This window comes from Dermacentor andersoni, chromosome 8 (genome assembly GCF_023375885.2).
Source record: "Dermacentor andersoni chromosome 8, qqDerAnde1_hic_scaffold, whole genome shotgun sequence".
NCBI classification, from domain to species: Eukaryota; Metazoa; Arthropoda; class Arachnida; order Ixodida; family Ixodidae; genus Dermacentor; species Dermacentor andersoni.
Window position 1 is genome coordinate 70,824,237 of NC_092821.1, and position 9,002 is coordinate 70,833,238.

A 9,002-nucleotide genomic window follows, 5' to 3' on the forward strand; every position below is an offset into this window, starting at 1 on the left:
ACTCTTCGGCGAAGACACGAGGAGGAATACCCCACCGACGCAAGTAGCCTAGGCCTCGGTGCCATGCTAGCTTAAAGAACGGAGTTGAAAGCGTAAAAGCTTACGCTACCCGGTCAGTGTCGAAAGTTGAAGCCGATTATCTTACGACGGAAAAAGATTGCCCTGTGGTGATCAGAGCTACGGCAAAAAATGGCGTTACGTATACGAGAGGCACTTCAATGTAGTAAGCGACAACCACGCTTTGTGTTGGCTGGCAAATTTAAATCATCCTTCAGGTCGCCTGGCACGATGGAATCGCGGGCTCCAGGAATTCGACATCTACGTGGTCTGTAAGCCTGGACAGAATTACTCTAATGCCGACTGCCGGTCGCGTGTTCCTATTGAATCGCCGCCACACGGCGAACTGTAGGACGACGCCTTCCTAGTTGCAATAAACGCAGACGACTTCAACGAACAGCTACGAGCAGACCCGCACTTACGAAGCCTTGTGGAGTACTTAGGAGGCAAGGCCGACGTTGTCGCTAGGGTGTTTCGGCATGGACTGTCTTCGTTTCCCTTGCACAACGACGTCATTGTAACGAAGAACATTTCGCCAGTACGTGCTAGCTACCTTCTTATTGTGCCTTGAGCACTGTGGCCCGAGGTACTACATGCCCGTCATAACCATCTCACTACTGGGCACTTGACATTTCCTGAACCATTGCGAGGATTCCGCAGAAGTATTACTGGCCGCGTCTGGCAACCGACGTCGCCCATTACGTCAAAACATGAAGAGACTGTCAGCGATGCAAGACACCATCAACAAGACCAGCGGGATTGCTACAACCACTCGAGTTAGCAAAGAACCCACAACCAGCCCTACAATCTTCGTCGGCGCTACGTGGAACACTAGCCCGGCGACCGCGTTTGGGTTTGTACCCCAACAGGCTGACGAGGACTTGGCGAGAGACTTTTCGGGGGCTACTTTATACCCTACAAGAACACACGACGTGTTGGCGCATTCGACTATGAGGTCGCACCAGGCGGCATTTCGCAATCACAGCGGTGCTACCCACGGCATCAAATAGTCCATTTTGTGCGCCTGAAGTCCTCCTACAGGCGCTAATAATCGCTCGAAGCTTTTTGTTTGTTGGTTATTGACACGTGTACATATTTATCCTTTCCTAGGCGCCATCATTTGACCCATTAACCACCTAAAGGTGTCGATCGTCACTTACAGCGCATACATAGATGAGGGGCAAAAAAGGACGACGAAGACAAGCGCTGACTTCCTATCGATGTTTATTTTGAGAAACAAACAGCGGTCTCTCTTATGTAGGGCAGACAGGTAGATTTCTTAACATTAGGTTACAAGAACACAGCAATAAAGTGCGCAAATGGCGGCAAAGGTTTCTAGCTGTTCATTGCGCACAATGCGGCTGTATTCCGCTTTTTCAAGAAACCACTATCTTTGCTAGACATTCTAATGAATCCACCAGACTTATCATTGAAGCAGCAGCGATTGCCGATTGCAGTTAGCAAGCAATCAATTGCATTAATAGACAAAGAACTGGTTTTTCTGAGGTCACACATGCGCTCTCGTTCATCTTAGGTCATGAATTTTGAATGCATACTGATGTCGGGTTGATGCTTCGTAGTGGGCGCTTTTGTCTTGGTGTCTCAGTATATATAGGTTTGTTTCTGAAAATGACAATCAATTGGAAGTCAGCGCTTGTATTTGTCGTCCTTTTTCGTCCCTCGTCTATGTATGCGCTGTAAGTAACGATTGATGCCATGGAATACCAACTAGGCCGTACCCAAACCTTGCTTCAGTAAAGGTATCGCTCAGCAGAAGACGCGCCTGTATGATTTGCAACTTACTCGAATGTTATCGTTTATTCCATGCGTTGTGTATGTTCTCGCCGAACAGTTTATAATCAGATTGTATCCGTGACACAAACTGTGTAGTGGTTCCTTTGTTTGCTTTTTTTTCCTACATCTGCTTTAGTTCCTTGTTGTCGCGTTTGCAGCATTCAGACGATGCTTTTCAATAGGGGGGCGTTGACATGTATTATTATGGTGCGAGCATTATAAGGCTCATGGAGCGGGAAATGCGACAGTGTGACGTAGAGATTGTACAAGAAGTGGCGCCACGTGCGCTTCCGCCATTGAGAGAGGAGTGGTTCCTTGAAGCAGCACGAGATGGCGCTTACCACCGCGCACTACCACGCTGTTTTGCGTTTGGATGTTGTGGCGAATGGACGTGCTTTTCGGGACTCCGTGTCGGCGACGAAATCATGAGTTCTTGTGCAAGCTTTCAGCTTACTTCTGTTTTTTATTTTCTGGTTTTTTTGCCTTTAAATAGTAATTGGATGGTTTTCTTTCCTTTTTTTTTGTCTCTCGGTGCGCGGGTGTGCTTCGTGTATATTTTGTTTTGCAGGATGGTTAGAGTGTCATTTCTTGCCACGTGTTCCAACAAGTGCAGCCGGGTGGAACGTTGAGTGTTTGTAGTCCTTAAATGGTGGCTTGGAAGTGGCAAGACAAATAGCTATGAGCTGTTTTACAGTGCGTCTTTTGGTAGGAAAGTGAGAGCGTGGCAGCGTGGTTGAGCGCGTGCGAGATCGTGTCATATCTTCGGTCTCCGCGGCACTGATTGTTTTGAAACAGTGGTGAGAGTTGCTTTCGGACATTTTGAGGATGTGGATTCTGTGCGTATCGGTCTTTGCTAAAAGGCACGTGCTGTGCATTTATATAGTATTATAGTATTAGATTATATTATAGTATTTGCATCAGTAGTAACATTATTATAGTATTGTAGTATTTGCAAAAAGACGTGCGGTACATGGCGAGAAAGACGGGAAAGCAAGAAGTGCGCGGGGGGTCCCTCAAGGCAGTGAGGAGATGGATGAGAATGGAGAGAGCATCGAATCAACCGGCACACAATGTGATGTGATGCTAGGCTGCAGAAAATGGATACCTTCCAGGAAGAGCTTGTCAAACCAATGGAACAGCTCAAAAATGAGCTGCACAGAGAGCGTTATGCAGGGAACGTAGTGCAAAAAAAGACGAACCAGCCGAAGAAAAGCTGAAAAGGGCCGCCATTGTGAACGAGAATGTACGTGACAATGCAACGCAATCCCCCCACGTGACAGGAGAGGGAGTGCTAGCAAAGTACGCGAAATGCGTGCAACGTGGTTAAGGGTTAGCAAGAAAGAGCGGCACCTACCTTGAGGCTGCCACGCGGAAAAAGCGGAAGCACAGGGGAAAATGCCCCTTGTCGACTCCGAATCCCGCTAAAAGGACAAAGGGAAGCAGGGCGAGGTAGAAGAGTGTGAAAGCGTTATTATCGCCGACGACTCAAACCTAGCTGGGTGCTCAAAAGCAATTCTGGAGAGGGTGAAAGGCGACAAAAGAGTGGCAGTAGAGACATTTCCAAGGCGGACACTGGGTTCTGTAATGGAGCTCGCGAAAAAAGCCCACGTGCTCAACCTTGTCATAGTAGCAGGTGAGCGAAATGACGTCCTAAACAGGAAAGAGACAGGACTAGCCCAACGCTCGTCGAAGGGGGTGGACGACATGCGCTAGCTATCCCCTCAGGTGCAGATCGTGCTGTGCACAGTGCCGGAGTTGCCTGTACGTGACAGTCACGTACAAAGAGCCGTAGTGGCTGACAATGATGCAATATGGAAAATAAGCCGAGAGGAAGGCTTCGAGGTTGTCGAAGTAAACAGGAAAGTGAGAAGTTGTAGTGGTTTTAAACGAGACGGGATCCACTTCAATTATAGGCTGGCAGGAGAAGTGCGATTGCGACTTGCTGATCGCGCTGTTGCTTTTTTAAAGGGCCCGCGGGCGCTCAAGTGGTGGGAGTAGATAGTAATAAGGAAGGTCCCATAGGGGAACATCAGAAGAGCATCGCCGTCGATAACAAAAAGAGGAGGAAAGCAAGAAAAAGAGCGCGCCATGCAATAGGCTACATAAACATTCAGGGCGGCAGAAAAAAGGAAAAGTGGGCAGAGATTGAGGAGCAGTTACATACAGAACAAACAGGGGTGTATGCGGTTACAGAAACGCACCGAGTCGGAATGCTCATCCACCAGGGAGCCAAATGAAAAAGAGCAAATTCACAATGTCAAGACCATCTTTGGTTACCAGGTACAATGAGTGGGAAAGAAACTTGGCTGGGCATTAAATAATTGTGGACCAGAAGAAATTGCACAAAGAGTAAAGAGTTAGTGGAATGCATAAGGGCTGATATTAAGGGTTTCGGGAATGGTGCTGAAATTGTCCTATTAGGTGACATGAAGGCCCACATATAGGATTTAGATGGCTATACCGACAATAACGAGAAGTCAATACTAGACCTTTGTGAGCAACATAACCTCGTTATCGTGAATACAGGGCCTAAGTGTGAAGGGCAGGACACATGGGAAGTGGGAAACCGGCAATCGACCATTGATTACTGTCTGATGACAGCAGGAATTCATGATAAGTTGAGAGAAATGGTCATCGATGAGGAACGGTTTAGCAGCATAGGGAATGACCGTAAACGCATCATTTTGAAAATGGGATATGTAGTTGCGAAAGAGAGCAAGGAGAGCAAAATGTCCAGTCCAAATTTGAACGCTGAACAAATAGCAAGTATAGGCACTAGGGTTGAGGAAGAACTTGGCAAAGGACCAAGTAAAGAGTGCGACAATGGTGCGCTTTTAAGTGTAATAACGACAGAAATACGGAAAGAGAAACAACAAGTTCGTTAGAAAGGAAAAAAGAAACTGAAAAGCTGGTGGAACAAGGAGATACGAGAAGCGATCACCGAACGACATAAAGCATCTCGAGAGCACAGGAAGGCAAAGAAGGCGCAGTTGCCGCAGGATGAAGTAACCAGTAAATGGGAAATATACCGGGAGAAAAAGTCGATGGTTCAAATACTGGTGCAAGCAAAATAAAAGGTGAAAGTGAACATTTGTTGTCAGAAATACATGAGAAAAAGAAGGCCGCACCTAGAATATTTTGGAACCACATACAATTATTAGGCAAGAAGTCAACGACGATACAACAACATACCCTAGACGAAGATGCAAACAGACTGGAAGGAGAAACGGCAATAAATTACATCCGAAAGTAACAGCCGAATCTTTCCAAGGCAATGACGAGGTTGCATTTGAAGAAAGAAAGAGCATGAAAGAGACCCAAGCAGAAAAGGAGCTGCTGCTGACAAATTTAAACTGGAAGAAAGCGGAAGAGAAAATTCCTGAGCGTACAGCCACAGGGCTAGACGAGGTTCCCGTTAGGTTGATAAATGAACTAGGACCAAAAAGGTAAGGAAACTCTGGTGAAAGCAGTGGAAAAAACTTTAAAAGATAGACGAATACCAGACAGTTGGTGATAAAGTAAAATGAATTTAATTTGTAAAGGTAAGGGGGAGAAAGACAGAGTTCACTCGTATAAACCGTTGACCGTTGACAGCGGTACTATACAGGCTAGCAATCCAGGAAAATCAAATTAAAGCTTCAAGCATGGGCAGAGAATAATGGCATTTTGGGAGAGCTTCGGAATAGCTTCAGAATAGGTAGGCCTTTGGATGATAACTTGTTTGTTCTTAGTGTATTGAAATATCTAAAGCAGAAAGCAGACCGTTATATAGGGCCTTTTTAGACATTACAGGAGCCTACGACAACGTACACCGCAACATTTTGTGGGATATTCTGGAAGGGGAAGGCTTAGGTAACGGTTGTCTGCAGCTCTTGAGAGAGATTTACCTAGAAAATACCGTTTGCGTTGAATGGGAAGGGATGAGGAGCGAGGAGAAAGCTCATATCAGCAAGGGCATGAGGCAGGGGTGCCCTTTATTACCGCTGCTGTTTATGATGTACGCGGTGAGGATGGACAGGGCGCTAGAAGGAAATAATATCGGGTTTAATCTCTCATACAAACAGGCGGTACTGTAGCAGAGCAGAACTCCCAGGTTTATTTTATGCGGACGACATTGTATTGATAGCTAACAAGCAAAGTGATTTGCAACGTCAGGCTAATATCTGTGGACAGGAGGGCAACAAATTAGGTTTGAAATTTAGTGTTAGCAAATCAGGTGTTATGGTATTCAATGAAAACAGTGAACAGACAGTGGAGATACAGGGCCAGGAAATACCTGGGGTAACGGGATAAAAATACCTTGGTATATGTATAAATGAAGGCAATAGATATATGGAAACACAGGAAAAAACCATAACAGTAAATGGAAAGAGAAATTCAGCCATAATGAAGCACAGAGCGCTATGGGGATACAATAGGTACGAGGTCCTCCGAGGTATGCAGAAAGGTGTAATGGTTCCAGGACTTACTTTTGGAAATGTGGTTGTTTGCTTTAAATCAGGGATACAATCAGGACTCGACGGGAACCAAAGGTCAGTGGGTCGCCTCGCATTGGGCGCTCAAGGGAAGACTACAAATGAAGCTGTGCAGGGTGATATGGGCTGGAGAAGTTTTGAATTGAGGGAAGCTCGCAATAAAATAATTGAGTATGAAGAACGGCTGAGGAATTTGAAAGAAAGCAAATGGGCTGGGAGAGTGTTCAGGTATCTGTACAAGAAAAACATTGATTCACAGTGGAGGAAAAGAACTAGGAAGCCTACCAGCAAGTATGTGGCCTGTAGAATGGGCAACACACCAAAAAGAAAGTCAAGCGGAAAGTCAGAGAGGTGGAAATATTCTGATGGGTGGTGGGAATGGAAAAGAAATCTGCCATGAGTAACTACTTAAGAGGACAGAACGAAATCAGGAAAGAAACCATTTATGATAATTTAAAGGGAAGTTCATTACATTTCGAAGCGAAATCGGGATGCCTTAAAACACGCACCTGTAAAGCGAGATATAAGAAAGAAGTATGTGCTTGCTGCGGTAAAGCTAGGGAAACGAAGGAGCATGTTTTATTAGAACGTGAAGACGTCTACCCAGCGGTCGATTTAGGCACCACTGGCCTCCTTGAAGCCCTTGGGTTCAGAGGGAGCCGTGGTAAAGCAAACATGTCCGCAATAGACATTAGTAAGAGGCGATTGGATCCATCCATCCATCCATCCATCCATCCATCCATCCATCCATCCATCCATCCATCCATCCATCCATCCATCCATCCATCCATCCATCCATCCATCCATCCATCCATCCATCCATCCATCCATCCATCCATCCATCCATCCATCCATCCATCCATCCATCCATCCATCCATCCATCCATCCATCCATCCATCCATCCATCCATCCATCCATCCATCCATCCATCCATCCATCCATCCATCCATCCATCCATCCATCCATCCATCCATCCATCCATCCATCCATCCATCCATCCATCCATCCATCCATCCATCCATCCATCCATCCATCCATCCATCCATCCATCCATCCATCCATCCATCCATCCATCCATCCATCCATCCATCCATCCATCCATCCATCCATCCATCCATCCATCCATCCATCCATCCATCCATCCATCCATCCATCCATCCATCCATCCATCCATCCATCCATCCATCCATCCATCCATCCATCCATCCATCCATCCATCCATCCATCCATCCATCCATCCATCCATCCATCCATCCATCCATCCATCCATCCATCCATCCATCCATCCATCCATCCATCCATCCATCCATCCATCCATCCATCCATCCATCCATCCATCCATCCATCCATCCATCCATCCATCCATCCATCCATCCATCCATCCATCCATCCATCCATCCATCCATCCATCCATCCATCCATCCATCCATCCATCCATCCATCCATCCATCCATCCATCCATCCATCCATCCATCCATCCATCCATCCATCCATCCATCCATCCATCCATCCATCCATCCATCCATCCATCCATCCATCCATCCATCCATCCATCCATCCATCCATCCATCCATCCATCCATCCATCCATCCATCCATCCATCCATCCATCCATCCATCCATCCATCCATCCATCCATCCATCCATCCATCCATCCATCCATCCATCCATCCATCCATCCATCCATCCATCCATCCATCCATCCATCCATCCATCCATCCATCCATCCATCCATCCATCCATCCATCCATCCATCCATCCATCCATCCATCCATCCATCCATCCATCCATCCATCCATCCATCCATCCATCCATCCATCCATCCATCCATCCATCCATCCATCCATCCATCCATCCATCCATCCATCCATCCATCCATCCATCCATCCATCCATCCATCCATCCATCCATCCATCCATCCATCCATCCATCCATCCATCCATCCATCCATCCATCCATCCATCCATCCATCCATCCATCCATCCATCCATCCATCCATCCATCCATCCATCCATCCATCCATCCATCCATCCATCCATCCATCCATCCATCCATCCATCCATCCATCCATCCATCCATCCATCCATCCATCCATCCATCCATCCATCCATCCATCCATCCATCCATCCATCCATCCATCCATCCATCCATCCATCCATCCATCCATCCATCCATCCATCCATCCATCCATCCATCCATCCATCCATCCATCCATCCATCCATCCATCCATCCATCCATCCATCCATCCATCCATCCATCCATCCATCCATCCATCCATCCATCCATCCATCCATCCATCCATCCATCCATCCATCCATCCATCCATCCATCCATCCATCCATCCATCCATCCATCCATCCATCCATCCATCCATCCATCCATCCATCCATCCATCCATCCATCCATCCATCCATCCATCCATCCATCCATCCATCCATCCATCCATCCATCCATCCATCCATCCATCCATCCATCCATCCATCCATCCATCCATCCATCCATCCATCCATCCATCCATCCATCCATCCATCCATCCATCCATCCATCCATCCATCCATCCATCCATCCATCCATCCATCCATCCATCCATCCATCCATCCATCCATCCATCCATCCATCCATCCATCCATCCATCCATCCATCCATCCATCCATCCATCCATCCATCCATCCATC